Below are 19,393 nucleotides of genomic sequence, written 5' to 3' on the forward strand. Positions count from 1 at the left end.
AATACTTCAACAAAGGACAAATAAAAGAACAAAGGTCTGAATAAAGGAAATATGGAAAAGTTTGTGAATTCCTTAATCTGGGTGATTGGCTTATTGTACTATACTTACTCATGTATACTTAAGTTAGTTTATAATTTTACTGTCATTAGCTGAATAGCAAGTATTAATACGTATTAATTGAAATCCTTAGAACTGAACAAACTTACCCCACACAAAATCCTTAATATCCTAGTAGTTTGTCTTTCAGAAATCTTTTCCCACAAAGACAGGAAAAAAGGGAAAGGCAGATCCGTGCAGTATTTCCACGTTGTCAAAAGACCAAAGGCCGATACAAAAGAAGAGATTGTAAAAAATATAAAGAGGCTGAAATCAATGTCCGGAAAACCTAGCTAACAATCCTAAATGGCCCAACTTAACTAACCTCAGCACTGCTGCATCAAGAATGGGGCAAATAGCACCTAGTGGATTTTTTTTAATAAATAAATAATAATCCAGTTCCTACCACAGGCAATTATGATAAGACTGAGTATAATTTCTAACACCAACTAGTGTACAAATCATAATTTCTACTTGATTCAAACTGCTTCTTCTATAAAATTTGAATCTTTTTATTCTTAAGACAGATTTGTGGCCTATGACCAAGTGATAAAATTTTCAACTGGCTTGTATTAAAAAAGTTCACCATAGTGAGAGTTTATTACATCAAGTATTCCTTTTTGGGAAACCCATGTGCCTTGTCACTCTCTTTCATAAGATTTCCTGTGGAAAATTCAATCCTTCATTCAGGAAAAGGCTGAGCAATATACCTCATGGAAAACCTTCATAAACTGCAACACAAGAAAATGAAAATGACAGTGAGCAGCCCGTGAAGCCGGCAGACACGCAGCGCACGGCTGTGTTCCCGCCTCGAATTTCTGTAACCAGCAGGGAAAATGTGCATTTCAAGAAATAGACATAAACAATTTTCAGGACCTGAGCACACAATTTCCCTTTCAGGGTTTAGTGGGCTTCCATTTAATTCTATGAGAAATGTTTAAAACAACAGAACAACAGCTGAGATAGGGTTTAAAGTAACTTTTATGTCTTAGTGAAAATAAAGCCAACTGATAGTTATCATTTTTACTTTATTTGATCTCACTCTCTTACTTTACCTCCCCAACCTCCTCCAGAAAATGATTGTGAACATCCCCTCCTGTGTCAGAAGGCTAAGTAGAAAGTACCAATCAAATGGAGGTGTGCTTTGTTGTTTTATTTTTCAAAACAAACAAGTTTCATTCATGTGATTTAATAATTTACATCAGAAACAAAGTCTACTCAATAAATGGTAGCCAACACATGTCATCATAGCTGCTCATCAGGTTTGGCCCCATGTTACACACTTTTACATGGACATGTGCCATGTGCTCTCATGGGAAATGGTGAGTGGGGACAGGGCCTCTGCTCTCACAGGGCAGACAGCCTGGTGGGGGAGGTGGTGTTCAATCATTGCCCTTTTTTTTTTAATATACTTACAAATTATGGGAAATGCTATTTAAAAAGAACAAAATGAGTCAATGAAAGTGAAAAATACAAGGACAGTATTTAGGCTGAGGGAAGACAGGGAACCTCTTTGAAGAGCTGACACTCCACTGAGACCCAAAGGACAACTCCGGTGCTGCAGGTGAAGGGCAGGGACACATTGATAAGGGGCTGATATCCAGAATATACCAAAATCTCTTTAAACTCAACAAGAAGGATGAACAACCTGATTAAAAAATGAGCAAAATGCCTGAACAGAGACCTCATCAAAGAAGAAATCTACATGCCAAAGAAGTCTATGGAAAGATGCTCCACAGCATCTGTCATCAAGGGGATGCAGACTGAAACAGCGAGGTACCACTGCACACCTGTCAGAACTGCCAAAACGCAGAACACTGACAGCACCGAATGCTGGTGAGGATGTGGAGCATCAGGAATTCTCATGCATTGCTGGTGGGAATGTAAAATGGCCCAGATACTTTGGAAGACGGTCTGGCAATTTTTTACAAAACTAAACGTACTCCTAACACATAATCCGGCAACTGTGCTCCTTGGTGTTTACTCGACGAAATGGAAACTTATGTCCACACACAAAACTGCATACAGATGTTAATAGCAGCTTTATTCATAATCACCAGAACTCAGAAGCAACTAAGCTGTTCTTCAGTAGGTGAATGGATTAACTGTGGTCCAGCCAGAAAATGGACTATTATTTGGTGCTAAAATGAAATGAGTTATCAAGGCATGGAAAGACATGGAGGAACCTTAAATGCATATTACTAAGTGAAAGAAGCCAATCTGGGAAGGTTCCGCAACTGTCTGATTCCAACTGTATGGTGTTCTGGGAAAGGGAAAACCACAGAGACTAAAAGATCAGTGGCTGTCAGAGGCTAGAGGGGAAGGAGCAATGAATGAGGTGCAGCCCGGACCATTTTAAGGTCACTAAGACAGACTACTCTGTATGATGCTGTGACGGTGGATACATGTCATTGCACATCTGTCCAAACCCACAGAGTGCACACCACCAAGTGTAAATCCTAGTGTCAAGTCTGGGCTCTGGGTGATGATGACGTGTCAGTGCAGGTTCACCGATTGTCGCAAATGCATGCTCTGTTGCAGGCGTCAATAATGAGGAGGCTGTGGGGACAAACTGCAGTTCATACACTGAATCCAGCCCCAGACACAGCTGTTAATAAAGCTCTGTGGGTGTGTGGAATGTCCGGATGCTCTGGCGTCTGAACAGCAGAGCTGAGCAGCTGCACAAGAGATCAGGAGGTTTGCAGACACTGAAATACTTACTCCCAAGCCCTTGACAGAAAAAGTCTGCTGAGCCCTATTCTAAATGAATCAGAATTCACCCTGATGAGACAGGACAGCAGGGCCCAAACCAGGCATGGTTAATGGGACTGAAGCAATGTTTTAGTTCGAACACCTTTGCTGAAGTCCTGCAGATCCAGCGACAGACTGTAGCCAGGAAGCGTCTGGAGAAGGAGTCGGTAGCAGGCCTTCCCGCCAGGCTCCGTAATGCCGGGGGCCACGCGCTGCACGGGGGCCACCCTCTTGAAGAAGGCGGACTTGCGGTGGAAGCCGATCAACTCATAGAGCTCGGAGAGGATGCTGCACTGCTGAATTCTCTCCTAGGAATGCTGAAGCACTGGGAGAAAAGCAACAAGCATTTGAACGAAACATGTAATGGAAAAAATACCCGTAAAAAATTTTCCCTTAAAACAGAGACCCAACGATACAGGAAGGAACAGGAAGGCTGACTTCATGCACTGATGGGACCGGATGCAGAAATGCAGGGAAGCAGCGCTGTGCAGATGCTCCAGACCCACTCTGGGCCCCACCTTTCCGCGTTCCGCCTCTCCTTTTACTAGAAAGGTCCGTATTCCCTGAAACAGAGGAATCTGCTACCTAAACATGGGACACAGAGAAGGGAAATAGGAAAAGGACGGGAAAGTAAAGGAACAAAAGTTCATCTACACCCTAGGGTTTGGGCGGGACTTTCACCAAACACACAACCTCTCATAGCACATAGCACACAGTGAGAGGCTGACAGAGTGACTGCGACTTCTGCTCCTTAAACACCAGCTACCTGCCAGCACACGCTGTGACCGTTACTGAATCATTACAATCATTTCAGAAACTATTACTACCCCGGCTCACAGGCAAGGAAATCTGAATCTCGGGGAGGATTTATTATCATCCTGGACAAATTCCCATGGCCCAGAAGTGTCAGAGCCTCCGGCAGACCCTGGACTAAAATGCTCCTCATCACCACGGGCCCTGAGCCCAGGCTGAGGCCACGTTAGGTCTGCACGGGCCCAGAGCATGAGTCTGTGGGACAGGGAGTGGTCCCATTTGAAGTGCCAGGCCAAGGCCCTCAGGAACATATGTAATGAAACCAAATACCCAAACTCATTTCCAACGCACTTCCCTGTCCGGTAGGACTGCTCGGCACATCTGGCTTATCACCTGTGCACAGGCTGTGCAAGGGGCCCAGACAGTGACGTGACGTCCCCATGGAAGTGGCTCAGAGACCGCTTCATCACAGGACAGACTCTCCCGGCTTCCAACGTTAACTCTCCATTTCATTTCCAACTGGAAAGTAAGTTTAGACTTGTTTTCCTCTCCAGAAACAAAGACAGTGGTAACATCAGCGGGAAACTCAAGACTGAGGAAGAGTCTCCTGGACATTTGGAAGGATAGGCTGGGGAGGGAACAGAGATAGGGATCAGAAAGACCCGTGTTCCAGTCCAAAGTCTGCACATCACTCGCTTTGACAGTTTCCTTATTAATACAGGTGATAAAATCTAATTATGATTGTTTTGAAAACTAAAAGAAATAACGTATGCCACTAGCATAGGTGTAAAATCCTCCATGAGTGTTCCAGAAATGGACGTGACCATGGTTAGATACTGTCTGCCAAGTCTTGTTTGCTAAGCTCACATCAGACAGCCAGAGATGTGCCAGAGAATGCCTCAACAGCCAGCAGCCTTCTCCAACTTGGAAACTCACAGTGTCCGAAGAACAGGCAGTGGTGGATGCTTTGGGACACTGTGGAGGTAGCACTCCAGTGATGACTTTAAAAAGCTGGGGAGAATTTAGGGGACCATACAGTTCAAATACAGTAAACTCATTCCATGTCTACAAATATTCATCTGTAGCCATGATGATTCTGAGAGGAAATATATATTCAAACGTACATCATTTTCCCACATAAGTGCATCAAAACAATTTGGAAAGAATGTAACTTTCTTCTCTAGATCACACAGTGGGGATTACAAGGTTTGTACTGACAGCACTACGTGTAAATCATATGCAAACGTAACTGGGTCCATTATCAGTCATCATCATTTGAAGGGAAGGATGGAAAAGAACAAAGCCAAGCTAATACGCTCCGGTATTTTGTTGGGTTACTATGTCACAGAGGAGACGGACAGGTCATCAAGGAACCACTCTGCCGTGATCACGGAGCCAGGGAACGGGATGGGCGGCAAGATGTATGGCGCAGCCGTAGCTGTGCCCACCCTTCTAGGCAGGTACCCAGTCACTTCGACAAGATGTCAAAAGTGTATGCCCACGTCCTCATCACCTGTCATGCATTAAAGAGAAATGGAAACCTATAAACGGCCAATAACCTCGGTGGGTACACCGTCCAAAGAGCAACGTCACAGTTTGACAACTGGCCATCCCGGTTCCCTGGGCTTCATTCTTGGAGAACCTTAAAAACCACTCCTCTGTCCTCAAGAAGTGCTGCCTACTTGTCCTATCTTTGGCTCAGGGATACAGCACGTTCACGTGGACTTTAATGTCTGCACAGATTTGACTGTCTTTCTCCAGGTTCACTTGTCCATTCTGAAGAGGCCTGAGTTAAGTCCAAACTCCATAAGATCAATTCCCTCCAGTGACAACTCAACGAACCTGCAATTACAAACCAACTGAACAGGACTGTCCTCAGCTAAAAATGTCACCCGCCCTTCACTGCTTTCTTAATCTCCTCTCCTGGCTAATTGCAACAGACTAAAACCACCCTCCACCAAGTTCCCCAACTATGTCAAATAGAAAGTAAGGTCCATAAAAGAGGTGACAACTCCATAGTCACCTCTGAATTCCTAGCATATGTTAATGTTAATAAGTAGAACTATGATTATGGCTTCTTTCCTTTAAAACCTTTCTGGTTATTTAAATGAGACCATGGAAGGGAGGAGTTTGGGTTCAGTATCTTGATCCAGTAGACTCTGGAGACATTTTTCGGAATGGCTGTCCACTGATTCATTCAAAACACAACTTCTCTTTCCGGGAGGAGCTGTGAATTTCTGTCAGGAGCTTGTTGTCACTCTCATGCCAGAACAGATTTAAACTAAATACATACATTGGATATGTTATTTTTCCCCGCTTCCAAAAAATTTAACTTTCCTTACTTCCTTGCCTTGAGGAATGCTTTTTTACTTTTCATTCTAATTCACCCTTTTATAAAGCAGGATTCTCAGGATGTGCTTGGCCTTACATAAGAACAGCCATCCAACTCCCAGTGTGAGAGGCCTTGGGCTCATCTCCTGACCTCCTGTCAAGGCAACTGAAACTCAGTTCAGGAGCCAACTGGCCCCCCAGGGATTCTAAGGCTCGCGTATCTCCCAGAATCCCTGCTTTCTGGTTTGACATGTCTTCTGAGGATTTCCCCTCACTTACTTCACAATTAGCTGTGCAGCTTGAAAGATGAGGAAGGAAGGTCTTATTTCTTAATCAGCATTTTAAGGAACTTATGTAATGAAGGTTTTCAAGACTTTCTAGAACCCTCCATTGCCAAGGCAGAAAACACAATAGATATTTTCTAAATTTAGCTATCATGTGCATTTTTTCTTTGCTTTTGTTTTCTTAACTGCTAACAGACATTTTTTAATTAAAAAATAAAATAAGGCCCCAAATAGGATAGAACATTGAAGAGGAAACAAAATTAAAGGGCAAAGACAGAAAAATGATAAGTACTCTACAAAGTTAATAAAAAACATACACTATGGATCAGATCAGCAATTCTCAGTAACAACTAATTGAAACCTGACTATGAGGTAAAATGTCTCTCCTGTCAGGAGACGGCCAACAGAAAGCAGAATTAAATCAACAAACTAAAATTCTAAGTCTGGCGAAGTAGAGAAGTCTACCAGCTAAATGTGTTTTCTTCTGGAAGAGAGGGAGACTCATAAGATCTTTTCTGTGGAGCCTGAGCCCAGGTGAGGATGGTGAAGTGAGCTCTGTAAGTACCCAATTAGCAAAGTGAGTGATGAATAAAGAGACGTGAGCTTTGATGACAGAGATGATACTACTATTCACTTGTCTTTAAGTATGTCTTCACGTTCAATGATCAATACCTCGGCGTCCTCAGGGATTGAGATTATAGGAAAATGCACAGCCCGGTCCTAGACCTCCTCTGTGATTGTGGCACTGCACTTAGATGTTTCAAGGGCACCTCCAACTCCACCTGCAAAGAGCTGACTTCATGGTGCTCCTCCCATGGCCGTCCTGCCCAGGGCCCCTTGTCGGGGTCAAGGTCTGTCTGCCTCTCCCAGCTCAGTCCCATCACTCACAGATGTGACTGGACCCCTCCTTCAGGGCCCAATTTCCTCAGTCAACGAGTCCCACCACCCACACCTCACCTACCAGGTTCTCACTGGCACTCCCTCAGCACTGACTCTGTGCTGGGGACCACACTGCACACTATGAACACGTTATCTCACTGGATCTCCACAGCAGTCCTGGGAAGTCGGTATATCACTGTTTCAATTAATAAGATAAATTGTTTCACTTCCTTGAGTGTGTCATCCAAAGTGACACGGCTACTGAGACACAAACATGGTACTGAAAATCACTTGAAAATTGAACACTGCTACACCTCAAAAACACCCTACTCTGACTTATCACATCACCTCCTGCCGAGCCTTCTAAATGTTTCTAAGCATTCTACAAGACAAAAGTGATCTACGAGAGCACCCTTCTCCCCTACTTAAAATCTGACAATGACGTTCCACTTCCCTTAGGAGAAAGCCCCACCGGCCTGAGTACAGCCCAACAGCCCGGCATCCGCGTTCCCTGCACGGCCGCGCCGCCTCACCCACCACGCAGCGCTACACGTGCCGTGTCCAGGACAGGGATGCTGACTCCCTACAACCCGGGGATCGTCTCAATCGAACAATGATCACCCTCTTCAGTGGTCACCCTATTCATTGCTGACTCTCAGAAAAATATTTTCTCAGGGTGAATCAATATCTTTTTCCTTACAACTTCCCATCATTGATAATGAGCTCCCCCCAAAAGAGAGAAGACCTAATCCTCAGTCTCCTTATCTGCAATGTATGAATAACAAGGAAATATGAGAGGTTTTAAGCGAAATAATATTGATATGAAGCTGAGGGACAATTCCCAACATACAGTAAGCACTCAATATGTGCTTACTTAATATTAATAAAATAGATTCCATTCCAGCAACCTTAAATCAATGTTTTATGGCTTTGTCCAAAAGACTACTGACAAACTATTGGACGAACCCCTTTGAGCAGATCTGCCCAAGCGCACTGGGATAGGTAAGCCTTGACTCCAGTTACAGCTGCAGCCAACCAGCACTACGGGGCAGGGGCAGTTTGCTCAAACTCTTACATGTTGTTTGAGCATTTAGTTGTAGTTATTGAATAAAGACAGGTAGTATATAGTCAAAGCTCCTGAAACATAAATCTTCAAAGATTGATTCAAATTAGGTTTCAAGTACAACACTCTCACTAGAAATTATTTGAAAATTATTGTCTTAGCTCCTCTGCACATCAAAAGGTCATGTTCTTAATGTATCTGACTATATACACTGAGAGGATTGTTTAAAAGAAATTAAGATGAAGCCATAATGAATAAGCTTTCATTATAATCTGCACAAAGCCCCACCCAAGGGTCTCACTTCTCACTTCCACATAGGAGTTCAGGTAGCTTAACCTGGGTCTTGGTTTCTTATGACACGGGGGTGGGAAGAATTGTGGATAGATTTATGTAGCAAATATAAATCTAGGGTATTTGCTGTGTAGGAATCCTAGAAATAAATAAATTGATATATAGTCCCACCCTTAGGAAGCTCAGCCTTTCAAATTACAACAGCATAAAAAATGAAATGAGAGATACATTTAAGAAAATTTTACAAGATTTTCACATTGAACATTTTGAAGTGTCACCAAAAAAATAATTAAAAGATCTACATATATGGAAGGCATCCCATGTTCATGGAATGGTAGACAATATTGTTAAAAATGTTAAGACTCCCGAAAGTGATCTACAAATTAAATGGAGTCCCTATCAAAATTCCAGCTGACTTCTTTGCAAAAATTGAAAAACTGATGCCAAAATTCATATGGAAGTGCAAGGGGCCCAGGACAGCCAAAACAATCTTGAAAAAGAAGAGCAAATTTGGAGGACTCACTCAAAGGTTACTACAAATCTATAGTACTAAAGTCATTATGGTACTGGCATAAGTTTGAATGCAAAAATCTATGAGACACAATAAAAAATCCAGGGGGGAAACTTACATTTACAGTCATTTTTCCAGAAATGTGCCAACAACACTCCATTGAAAGAATAGTCTATTCAACAAATGGTGCAGAGACACCTGGGTATCTGAAGGCAAAAGAATGATTCTGGAATCTGGACCCCCGTATTTTATATAACAAATAAAATATTAATTCAAAATGGATCACAGACAGAAACGTAAAAACTAAATGTATAAATTTTCTAAAAGAAGACATAGTTTAAATCTTTGTGGTCCTAGGATAGGCTATGGCTTCCTAGATACAATACCAAGAGCAGAAGTGAAAAACAAGAAAGATAAGATGGACTTCATCAAAATTAAAACCATTTGTTACAAAGGACATCATCAAGAAAGTGAAATGAAAGGGGAAGGGGGTAGCTCAAGTGATAGAGTGCATGCTTAGCAAGAAAAATAAAATGAATAAATCTAATTACCTCCACTAGAAAGAAATTGTTTTAATGTTTACAAAAAGTAAAGTGAAACGACAATCTGCTGAATAGGAGAAAAATTTTGCAGAGCATATATCTAATAATAGACTAGTATCCAGGATATAAAACAAATGCTTACAACTGACCAATACAAAGAAAATCGACCCAAATTTTAAATATGCCAAGTATTTAAATAGATACACAATTGGCCAATAAGCATATGAAAAGATGCTCAGCATCACTTGCGAAATCAAAATCAAAATGATATCTGATTTTACACTCACTAGGATGGTTATAATCAAAACATGGACAATAACAAGTGTCGGTCAGGAGGCAGAGAAATGGGAACCCTCAATATGCAGCCGTTGGAAAGGAGCAATGGTGCAGCTTCTTTGGAAAAGCCTGGTGTTTCCTCAAAAGGTTAGAAATATATGGCTCAGCAATTCCACTCCTACATATAGAGTCATCCCTCAGTATCCTCGGGGGGTTCGTTTCAGGAACCCCCCACCCTGGATACCATAATCCAAGGATGTTCGAGTCCCTTTACAACCAGCCATCTGGATCCATGAAGTGGAAACTACAGATATGGCGGGCCAACTGTACAGCCAACAGAATGAAAATATATTCTCACAAAAACTTACACATCAATATTCATGGCAGTATCATTCAGAGTAGCCAAAAGTTACAAACAATATCCATCCATCAATGAATGGGTAAACAAAATTACCAAGAATAGGCCCACAAATTTTTGGTCATTGAATCTTTGACAAAGGAGGTGAGAACATACAATGGAGTAAAGACAGCCTCTTCAGCAAATGATGTAGGGAAAACTGGACAGCTGCATGTAAATGAATGAAGTTAGACTACTCCCTCACAGCATACACAAAAATGAATTCAAAATGGCTTAAAGACTTAAACATGTAGTCAAGACACTATGAACCTCTTAGAAGAAAACATAGGCAAAACATCTGACATACATCTCAACAATGTTTTCCTAGAGCAGTCTACTCAAGCAATAGAAATACAAGCAAAAATATACAAGTGGGATTTAATTAAACTTGCAAGCTTTAGCACAGAAAAGGAAACAATAAGCAAAACAAAAAGACAATCTATGGAATGGGAGAAAATAGTTGCAATAAATGAGACTGACAAGGGCTTAATTCCCAGAATATGTAAACAGCTTTTACACTTCATAAGAAAGAAAAACAAACAATTCAATCCAAAAATGGTCAGAAGTCCTAAAGAAACATTTCTCCAATGAAGACATACAATTGACCAATAGGCACATGAAAAAATGCTCAATATCATTATCAGAGAAATGCAAATCAAAACTGCAATCAAGTATCAACTCTCACTATTCAGAATAGCCATCATTCAGAAGTTCACAGACAGTAAATGCTGGAGAGGCTGCGGGGAATTGGAAACCCTCCTACACTGTGGTGGGAATGAAGTTTGGTGGAGCCATTGTGGAAAACAGTATAGAGGTTCCTCAAAAGACTAAAAATTGACCTCTCATATGACCCAGCAATCTCACTCCTGGGCGTATATCCAGAAGGATCCGTAATTCAAAAAGACACCTACACCCCAACTTTCAGAGCAGCACTATTTACAATAGCAAGACATGGAAACAACCTAAGTGTCCACTGACAGATGACTGGATAAAGAGTTTGTAGTGTATTTGTACAATAGATTACTATTCACCCATAAAAAAATAATAAAATAATGCCATTTGCAGCAACATGAATGGACCTGGAGAATGTCATTCTAAGTGAAGTAAGCCCGAAAGAGAAAGAAAAATACCATATGAGATCCCTCACATGTGGAATCTAAAACAAACAAACAAACAAAAAAACAAAAAACAAAAAATAAAGCAAAGAAACAAAAAGATAAACTTATCTACAGAACAGAAACAGACACAGAGACATAGAAACCAAACTATGGTTACCAGAGAGGAGAGGGTGTGGGAAGGAATATATTGGGAGTTCAAGATTTGCAGATACAGAGTATGTATAGAATAAACAGCAAGTTTATACTGTATAGCACAGGAGAATATATTTAATATCTTATAGTAACTTATGTTTAAAAAGATTATGAAAATGAATACAGTTATGTTCTTTAACTGAAGTGTTGTGCTGTACAAAAGAAACTGACACATTATTAAGTTACTAGACTTCAATGAAAATGTTTTTAAATAGACCAAAAACGAAAAAAAAGAAAAAGGATATTATCAAACTAAAAGAATAAAGTACTGATTCAGGCTACAACATGGATGAACCTTCAAACTTTATGCTAAAATAAGCCAGACACAAAGGCCAAATAGTGCCCTTTAAGGTGAACTGTATCTGAGTGTTTATTGTACTATTCCTGTAAATTTTCCGGAGGTTTGAAGTCTATCAATATCAAAAAAAAGTTTTATTCATTAAAATCATAAAACGCTTCCTCACAGGAGGGCTTTAATTATTAAATGCAAAAATGCATGTAAAGCTCTTGAAACAACACTTTGCACGTCCACACACAGTCACTGCTTTCACTGCCACTCAGAGGTTGTTACCAGCGCTGATGAGAGCTACCTCCACTCGCTCTCCTGCATACAGGAGTGAGGACCTGAGCTCTAACAGGCAGTGTGAGCGTGAACCTGGGTCAGACACAGCCACATCCCAGACTCTGCGTTACCCAACTTTCTTATACAAACTGCAACATATAATGTAAACACGCTACAGGGATGTATCTTACAATGCAGGGAATACAGCCAATGTTTTACAGTAACTATAAATGGAGCATCTATTGTACACCTGAAATATATCATATTTTAAATCAGCTATATCTTTGTAAAAAATTAAAAATAATTTAAAAATGTTATCAGTTTAAAATTCAATTCAGTTTTTAAGTAACTACTAAACAGCTTAGAATGTATAAAAGCATTTAAGTGTGCTGTTTGTTTACATATTTATTTACTTTTAGCCTCCTGCTAAAAGAGAAATTAAACAATTTTTTCAAACACAGCTTAACAACCATAACAACAAAAAGGCAAAACTGAGAGTGAAGAGAAAATGGAGATTCAATACTTAAATGAAACCAGGGGGAGGTAAAGTCATAAAAATGGATTCCATGAAGTCAGGGCAAGTGTTAAAGGCCGACTAGAAATTCAGGTGTAAGATTCTTGACAGATAAAGCAAAAAGAAAAAGATGATGGGGAGGGCGGTACAGCGTGTGCTTAGCGTGCACAGGGTCCTGGGTTCGAACACCAGGGCCTCCACTAACAGATAAATACACCTAATTACCTACCCCCCCAAAGAGCCCCAAAGAAAAGAAAAAGAGAAATTTCTTTCCCAAATAATCCTGATATTAAATTTGGATTAAATACTTAAAAAAAAAAAAAAAAACAGAAAAGATGAGTGACACTGTGAAGGAAAAGCCCAGCTGGGCTAACAAGCTAAGTCACAAATCTAAGTGTGATAAGTGTCCGTTTACTGATGTAAGTTTTGCTGGGCTAACTCGTAAATCCGATGTCAACAATTGTCAGTAATGTGATCTGTTCCAAATTGATAAGCTTCAGTGTACTGATTCCTTGCTTTTTGTTGTTGGAGCCTTATTGGCTAATAGCCCCATACTTGTAATTGAACCTATAAAACCTCACGTGCAGGTCTTGGAGGTGCTCAGAGCTTCGGAACAGAAGCCCCTCTGAGCCCGCCGGGGTAATAAATCTCAGTACTCCAACCCTCTGTGTGGTGCTTATTTCTTGGCTGGCCTGTTGTTTCCAAAACAACACAAGCGACGATGCCCGTGAGATAGTTCTGCAGTGGGTGCTGGCAGGTCCCCATGTCTCACGTGGGAAAATCTGAAACATCCTTCTCACCACTCAGAGTCATCATAAGCCCACACCTCACTTCCCGCTGTTAAATGCAGGAGCACAGGCAGGGCCCGGCCTTTGTTCTCTCTGTGTCATCACAGTGAGATAGGTTGGAAGGGGGCAGAGCACATCCATTCAAGGAAGGCCACAACAATTAACATCATAATGGTGAAGGATTCAACCCCCAATAGGCCTTGAGGCACAGGATGAAGAGATTTAACTTCTAGCAGATCTTGAGCTTCATTATGCACCCACTGTAATAGTAACATGGTGAATAACATGCCCCAGGCACCATGGCAGTCCCAAGGCTAGCCACAAAAGGTCAAAGGGTGGGAAATGGTCAACTCTCTGGGAATACAAGCCCCTTGCCCTAAGGCTGATCCTTCTACTTATTAGCATATGAAACCACCAAGCCCAAGAAAAAAGAGCAACAAAACACCACCTCGGGGTCACCACTCTCTCTCCCTCTTCAGAGAAGGCCCACACTATGTGGAGTGTGTACCTACTTTTAATCTGAGCATCAAACCCCCACAACTCGTGAAGTTTCTCTTGCCTTTCAATGTATCTCTCTGAATAAATATACCTTTACTCAACACTGGCTTGCTCTTGAATTCTTTACTGCATGAAGCCAAGGAACAAAATCTGGTGGGGCACATCCCAGGGGCTCATCCAAAGCCTGAGACACAGCCCTTCTCATGCGTCACGTTTTTTTTCTTGTATCAACAGGATTGGGTTGTGAAAGGAGCTCTGAGGCCCCAGCTAAGGGACAGAAGCAGCCCCCAGGGCTCGAATTGGCGGGCAGCCTCTTCCCCAGCAGGGGCCCTGGGGTCTGCCCAGTTCTGTGTGTTTCCCTGTTGTGCTGACTCCCCAGCCTGACAGCGTTCTCACTAGGCCTGTCCCCACAAAACCCTTCTCTCCAAAATACAAGCACATCATGTCACAGTCCTCTTGTTCAACCAGGAAATGTTCAACCCACTGTTTCCCTCCCCAGTAAAGTACCTAACTGTCCTCCCTCCCATCCCACCACTTCTTTCTTTGTGACAACTCTGCACTCCCCACCCACCATCATGAACGCAGGTGCCTTGCTGGCTGGGACCGAGATGTTTCAGTCTCACACATCCTGCGTCCATTCACTTTCCCCTTGTTACCTTATAAAAGCCTTTCCTGAGTCACCCACGAATCTGATACTGAACATCACAAAGTGCTGAGTTTGCAGTCACTGTGTGCATACCTCCCAGGTTTTGAGTAGGTTTCCTTCACAAGATCTTCATTAAGGAGCTGCATCAAGAAGTTTAAAGAGTCTTTTCTTACATCTGAGCTGAGGAGCCTGCAAAAAATTTAAATGGCTTTGAAGAGAGGGTTAACCAGGGACAGAGGTTTCGCAGGTCCTATTCAACATTGTCATGAGGCAAAATGTTCTTCAAAGGCTCAGAGTGGCTTCTGAACGTGGAGTCAGCAAGGAGGAGGTGACAGGCAGTGAGTAGGGTGGGTGACACTGGGTGCGCTTCCCCAGCTGGGGAAGAATTGGATTTTGTTCTAGTTTTCCAAACAATTTCTTACTACCTTTTTCACCTATTGTCACATACCATTTCCTACGAATTAAGAATATCAATGTCAGTCATTTGGGCCACTTGGGAGAAGCAACACGATGCCATTCACAGGGCTGGGACATGACAGCCACACCAGTCTAGGTTGATAGACCAGTGGGGGTATTTCCAAGGTGATCACGGGCATGCAGCAAACTCCCCAGCTTCAATGACCTCATCTCAAAGGTGGGGCCAATAAAACTACCAAGAAAAGTGCGTGATGATTATTGCCGACAACTGTTTACTAGGTAATTGCCCGTGACAGCTGCAGCTTAATGGGGAATGAGTATGATAACAAGGCCCTGTCTACCTGGCCACACGCTCCCTGCCTTCCTGCCTTGGTGCAGCAGCAGAGTTTGTTTAGCCGATATGAACGCCCCCAGAGCAGCACTGATGGGAAAGCTCGCAGCTCTGCACTGCGAGGTGTGTTCCTTTCCTTCTCAGAGCTGATCACAGTTTGCTGTCATCTGTTTTTATGTTTATCCCTTTTATAACTGCCTCCCCCCGGAGTTTTTGCTCAAGCAGCGCAGGGCCAGTGTGTCTTGCGGCCTGCCAGATATTCTGGGCTGGGAAACAGCTGACCCCACATCTGGCTCTATTGCTGAACGGAGAGGGCAGAAGGCCCTGGGGCACATGCTGAACCGAGGCCACTGCACCCAAAATTATGATCTGACTTTGGGCAAATTACAGTCTTCTTTACCCTGAGATTCCTCATCTGTCCATGAAAATAAATGCCCATGGCACACAGAGTTACAAGGATTAAAGGAAATCACCAAATTCATAACCTAGCCAAGGGGCTACCAGTGCGTCCTCAACAGACAAATGCTGCCTTTACGAATGTGACACACGCGAAGTGGGGCGGCCGCACACAGTGAACACTGATAAATGCCAGTGTGTTAAGTGCTTCATGTGTGCTACAATACTCTTCAGAACTTACAACAATCCCAGGAAGAAACGAATAATATCATGCCCATTTCACAAATTCACCAACAGGTTAAGAGAGGTTACATTCTAGTCCAAGGCCCTATGGTGAGGAAATGGCGATTTAAACCGGATTCTGGGCCCAGGCCTTGTCTCCAACTCTCTCCCAGCCACCTGATCACTTGCCTATGAATTCCACCTGTCCAATACCTAAGTGTGCAGTCGGCCAGCTCTTAAATGCAATGTGTGCTACCGTTTGTCAATGTTGGTTAATTACCATAAACTGTTCTCAGAAACCACTACAGAAAAGAAAGGTGGACTTAAGGAATTCTGCATTGCGTTCTCCTGTAATGTGCAGAAACCCTTCCCTACACCACCAAATCCAAATGTATGCTTCCTCCATGTTTATGTTTGCACACGGCTTATTAAAGTAGAATTACCTGCAGTAATTCCATCTCGGCTGCTTTCCAAGGTTGCAGATTATCCATAATCATTCCGTGAATGAAAATACTACAATGTGAATGAAAATACTGCAACCATGTCAGTAAGCAAAGAATGCTGAAACCAAGTCATTAGCGGCTGCTGCCACCCCCCAGCGAGGAAAGGCCTGCAGCCCAGCCGCTGCAGCAACTCACAATGGTGCCCTCTGAGCAGACTCAGAATAAGAAAGGACAGGATACTGGCCCTAGATAGCTAGGTGCTTGTCTAAAGAATGAATTCAGTGAGTCCAAAATATTTTCTTCCTCCCATATATAGAAAAGCACTAAATTATTGAACTTGAGATACCTGGCTTTCTTTAGATAACAAGCAATCTTTTATTGTTCCAACAACCTTGTCTTTGTTGTAAAGCTCCTATATATCCTAGCTCATCCCAAACCTCTTGGGAGCAGTCCCTCAGAGAGATCTGAGAGGCTGTCATCCCGGCTCGAGTCCTCCCGCAAATAAAACATAACTCTTAAATTTTAGGTGGCACATGTATTTCAGTCAACTGTTTTGGACACCATGAAGGGACCCAGAGCAGACTTTCTCCACCTGAACTCTCCGAGTAACTGGGGCCTTTGTACCAGCAGTGGCCCTTTGTGACCATCCGCCTCCTCGGGGAGTCCAGATGAATTTGGGTGAGTCTCTCCTGGTTCTCGGATCTCATATATTGGTTGATAATCCTGAGTTTTATTTGGCGGTGTTTCCAGGTACCTGGCCCTCCAGTTGAAGGAGACTGGGGGGAATTACCCACCCAGTGGAGACATACTGGGTGGGACCTCGTTGAAAGGTAACGGGAAATACCCACATTGAAGAGACGTCAGAAGTGGGCTGGTGGAAACCTATTAGGAAAATACTCACCCAGTGGAGACGTCCTGAGTGGGTCCAAGTTGAAAACACTGGGTTCAGGACTGAGTGGTTAGGTAAGAGGCTGGTCTAATGTTTTCCTCAATTTGGTTACATCCATTGAATTTTTCAGGATAAAAGTAAAACTCTTACGAGGAACCTTTCAACTCCAAAAATGGGACCATCCTCCTGGCTGGTAACAGCTTTCTCGGGTGACAGAGAATCTTGCAGGAGTGGTAGAGACAAAGACTTCATGCCATAGAGTTGTCCCTGCGGGAAATCTTACTAGCAAATTTATTCTGAGTACCCGACCTTACAATGGGGAATAGAACTTTCAAAAAAAATAAAAAAAAGAAAAGAAAAGAAAAAGAAATGACAGATTGCCAGCCTCCAATTAATACCCCAGCCAGGTTTATGTACATACAAAACTTACAACATTAATTGGGAATTAGAAAAGAAAATCTCAATCTGAAAGTAAATAATCAGGCCTGATAGAAACATTTTTTGGAATTCTGAACTTATAAAAACAAAATCCACTTTAGGGGGAACTTGAATTTCTCTTCCTGTGTCCTTGAAATGTAAACGTTTTATCTTTCTCTGGGTCTTTTAAGTTTGTTTATGTATGTATATGTATGTTTACTTTCTTTTAAAAGGAAACCTTGGACTCTGCCATACAAAAGGTACAAGTATTGCGTACATATGGTGGCCACGTAAATAAATTGGATTCTAAGCAATTCTTTGTACCAATTTTCAGATATTTTGCCATCTTAAACTTTGTTGCATCAGCCTGGACCACAAAGGCCTTTAGCTTTTGGAGAGTAAAGCTTTGAATTTTATTTAGGCAACACCCCCACTCTCATGTGGAAAAGCCTCTTCATCTTATTCATTTAAAATCACTATATGTATATATATATAAATTGATGGCCATATGATGGATCCTTTAATTTGGAAAAGCTTTTAAATTTGTGAAAGTTGAAAGAGATCTCATGATAAACAGCTGTTTAATTGGTACCTATTAAAATCAAGTTTAAAGATAGAATAATATATCTAATTGTTAACCTAAGAACTTAGTTTAAAAAAAAACTGTTTTGAAAAGCTACATTTGTGTTTTTCCTTTCCAATAAATGGTTCTAGAGATGTTAATAAAAACTTAGAATAATTATTGGTAATTAAGTTGAATAACTGGAAAAAGGATTGTAAAAAGTCAGAAAAAAAAAGATAAGGGCTTATCCCAAATGGATAAATATTTTTATATGGTTATTTTGAATGAGATAAATAAAATGGACATTTTTGGAATAGATACAAGGTTTTGATACTACACTAGTAAAGTTAAAAAAAAGGGCCAAAGAGATCACCTACTGTCCCCCAACATTAAAGTTCAAACAAGTCCATTTTATTTGCCACAGTTTAAAATATATGTATATATAGACTGATATACTTGATTAATGATTGGGACAACAGACCAATTAATCAAATTAAAAATTGAGTAGGACCTAAGCACTTTGGCTGAAACTTGGGCATCCTAGAGACTTTTCTATAAAATTAGATACAATGAACAACAACAACAAAAAGGTTCTGGCAATCCTTCTAGAAATAAAAATTATTGATTAAACCTAATAAATATAAAAATTAAAGGTATAAGATTTAAAAAATTTGAGATAAAAGTTTATAAAATTGGTATATTTAAATGGTCTTTATATAAACCTTTTGCTTAATTATGTTGTGGGATAGTTCTGTTTCAATGGAAAAACGCTTCCCCTTCTTGGTATTATAAGGCTGGGCACATATCTGTCCCTCAGAAAATATTAATTGAACAAAGTAAAGGAAACCAATAGAGTTACATGAGCCATCCAATATAACGTAGAACTAAAAACTAATATACAGTGGCTAATAAAAAAAATATAATAAGAGGTTTACCCTGGGTTTAACTTATAACTCAAGGAAAAGAGACATCACTAAATACCTTATGCAAGCTTTGGAAGACATGATAAAGTAAACCTTAAAGTTTTAAAACATTGAATTCTTTGTTTACAGCTCTCCTGATTGATAAAAAAAAATGCCAATTAAGGAGATACAATTGGTTCTGGGTGACAGAGCAGTTCTCTGGGGAACTGGAAGCGTGTGTCTTTGTCTTGCATACCAGAAATGTAAATACAGAAACAGTGACCTAGGACTGAGCCTAGTTAGCTCAATGAGATAAAACTTA

The 19,393-nt window shown here is 41.4% G+C and overlaps 1 long non-coding RNA gene across 1 annotated transcript in view; it reads right to left on the minus strand.

The window, feature by feature from the left end:
• Window positions 1-1,231: 1,231 nt before the first annotated feature.
• Window positions 1,232-19,393, minus strand: part of LOC141576885 (uncharacterized) — a 118,241-nt gene continuing 100,079 nt past the window's right edge. The window contains exons 14-16 of the long non-coding RNA XR_012505311.1: window positions 14,586-14,681; window positions 3,994-4,228; window positions 1,232-3,164 (exon numbers count right to left, since the gene is read on the minus strand). This is a non-coding gene — a long non-coding RNA (uncharacterized LOC141576885). The remainder of the gene's footprint in view (window positions 3,165-3,993; window positions 4,229-14,585; window positions 14,682-19,393) is intronic.

This window comes from Camelus bactrianus, unplaced genomic scaffold, assembly GCF_048773025.1.
Source record: "Camelus bactrianus isolate YW-2024 breed Bactrian camel unplaced genomic scaffold, ASM4877302v1 HiC_scaffold_43, whole genome shotgun sequence".
Lineage (NCBI taxonomy): Eukaryota > Metazoa > Chordata > Mammalia > Artiodactyla > Camelidae > Camelus > Camelus bactrianus.